A 3,170-nucleotide genomic window follows, 5' to 3' on the forward strand; every position below is an offset into this window, starting at 1 on the left:
GCTCTTTAGCACACAATTTACATGAATATTTTGGTGACAACAGTGTATTAGGGATTTATTTTAAAAAAACAAATTACAATACATATATTTAAACACACGTAAACATACATAAAATTGTGATAAAGTTGAGACAATGTTTTTTTTTTTGACAAATTCATCTTTTTATTCCTAATTATACACATCAGTAATCACCTCTGACCGTGTGCAGTGACAATGTACTGAATCCCAATTACACTTTGTCAACAATAGATCACATTGTCACAACCATTTCATGAGAAGAGGTAAAAATATTTTATTCCATCTTCATAAGCAACAGTGTGGATGTTTATTAACCCATCTATAACTAATAGCAAACTGTAAAATTACTATGGGACATAGTATGGGCACAGCAGAAATTCTGTCATGATACATGTCTTTTTTGTCTGGAGTCACCAAACTCTTATGGCGTTTTTTGTAGTGATAAAAAAAAACCTTCAAAAACAAATAGGTTGTCTCAGAGTCAGTTTGCAATATTCCTGCAGAAATTACCCAAATAAATAAACTACTATAATGGTCTCAATGTCAAAAAATGATGATCTGTAACAAAGTGAGTGTGTCTCAGTGGGAATTTTCCTATAAATCCTGAGCCGCACAAACCATTCTGAGCTAAAAGGTAGTGTCCGGGCCTCTGCAGCACCCATGGGACTTAAACAAACCGAGGCTGTGTGTAATAAACCTCTAGAAACTGCACAGACAAAAGAAAGTGAGGAGACCAAAGTCAGCCAGCTCTCTGTTATATCCACCACCTGAAGCTCTACATATCCCTGCTCAGGCTCTGCACATACACACAAACACACACAACCCATGGATTTTGTTGTACCAATATGAGAATCATATTCTCTATTATGGCCTCACTGACAGCGGATTCGTACTCATCACTGGCTCATGTACCTCCGCTGTGGGTTTCTGTTTGTCCCTGATCTTCAACATTTTGGTAGAAGTGTGGATTCCAATAAAGGCTTGTTAAACAACACATTTCATTCTCCAACTCAAGAGGGCCCTGCATGGCCCAGAGGCGTAAGCTGCTCCTTTGAACATCTAAATCCCCATGCAGCGTCTGACTTCCCTTTGTTATTCGCTGGTGGATGTTCCTCCACTGTTTTTCATGTGTGCTTTTGCTCTGTGGACTGTGGAGCTTTTAGCTGCGAAAGATCATCTCATTTAGATCATCAAGCTCCAGTTAATTAAACATATTATAGCATATCTTTACGGGAGCAAAGGATGAACATATTGTTTTAATAAAGAATTCATCAAGCAGAGATGCAGAGCCTGATTTAATGAGCCCCTCCCTGGATTTGGAGATGAGAGACAAGAAAGTCTGCTCTCAGCCCGAATGTCTGCTGCCCTCTCCTGCCGACTCCTGTGAACACACACATCACATTCAGTTCAGCATTAAGGCATAGGATTTACAGTCAAAAGGTGGATTACTGCTGTTTAAGTCAGACACAACACCACCATTATAAAAGTTGAGCGCATTTATAATCTGAATGAGATTTCAGCTTTTGTTGGATCAGTGTGTTTGAGCCCATACTGAGGTTAATAGTTTCCTGTATATTTTACCCACAGTGCACAGAACATACACACATTATCAAATTGTGGCTGTATGATTTGTAGAAGGCAAAAAATATCATAAATACACATCTACACATATCAGTGTTTATCTGTATCTTTAAATGCATAACGCATTTATGTATTTGCATCATGTGAAGCAAATGAACTCACATTTTATCATGTTGTAGATAAATCGATAAGTTTATCAGTATTTAAGTACATAGTGCTTTACAAAGAAACTGATAAAATACAAAATAATAAAGCATAGCAAAGGATGTGAATAAAAGGATAAAAATCAAAAGAGGAACAAGATAAACAAGCAACTCAGATAAAACTTTTTTTCCAGTAAAAGTACATTTTTGAGAAGAGACACTGACTCAGACTGATTTCCTTAGGCAGGTCATTCGAAAGCTTTGGGTTCAAAACTTATAAGGTTGGATCCCCTTTCATTTATATTGGACACTGAAGACCACTGCTGCAGATTGTGAATAGATTCTTAACAAAACTTCACAGTAAAGCTGGTTCCTTCACATGTTTTAGAGTACAGTATGTTCAAAATGTAATATGCAATCATGTACAATATGTAAAATGTAATTACAATAATAATATGCACAATCATGTGTTTAATATTAAAGATCCAGAACTACTTCTGTCGTCTTCCAAATGAATTTGTCTCTAAATCTAACCTTTCTAAAGTGATTTATCAAAATTTATTTTATCATTATTCACATTTTGCATATTTCAGTCTAAATCATGCATTTTTCTATATTTAATTTACTGATCATATAGATGTTCATTAGAGCTCAATGTAAATTCAGAGGTTATTTTACCAAAACAGAAGAAAACTGGAGAAAAAGTGACTTTTTCAGCAAAATGTATCATTAACTGAACATAAAAACAAGTATCCCCATCCCTTGTCATTTGTCAAACTACATGGGTTTTACTGATGTATCAGTGTTTTCAGAAGATGATGGCCTACCTATGTTCACTACAGAGCTTCTGAATGTCCAAATGGGTCATATCTAATGACCATGAAAAGATGACAAACTGCATCTTATCTCCATTACTTACATGTATTGATAGGATTAGTGGATCAAAAGTTATTAACCATTTTATATAAGTAGATAGTTTTGGTCGTTGGTGGGTGTTGGGGTCTTCATGAGTGCATTTTTATATGAGATGCATATGTATATCAACTGAAATATATATACATACATACATAAAGAACTGTGAAGAAGTCTCAGGCCACCTTAAGCCATTTTGTTTTTACACAGCTGTAATGAGAATAATAATTTCTCAGTCTCTTTATTCTTCAGAAAATACAAACTACAAGGCTTCTAGAGGAAACAGTCAGTTTCAGTGTGAACTCTGTTCCCATGAGAAGCAGTAGCCTAAATAATGAGAAACCTTGGACATGTGTTGAATTAAACCTGGTGTAAGCCACTAAAAGATTAGTTCAGTAAATCTTATGTCTGCACTGAAGAGTTTACGGCATGTTAAGTACAAAGGAAGGTCACAGAAAATACTAGATACTTCAGTCCCTTCAGTCTATTTTTTTGTGAAACTGTTGTATTTAATTC

This window comes from Sphaeramia orbicularis, chromosome 13 (assembly GCF_902148855.1).
Source record: "Sphaeramia orbicularis chromosome 13, fSphaOr1.1, whole genome shotgun sequence".
Classification (NCBI taxonomy): domain Eukaryota; kingdom Metazoa; phylum Chordata; class Actinopteri; order Kurtiformes; family Apogonidae; genus Sphaeramia; species Sphaeramia orbicularis.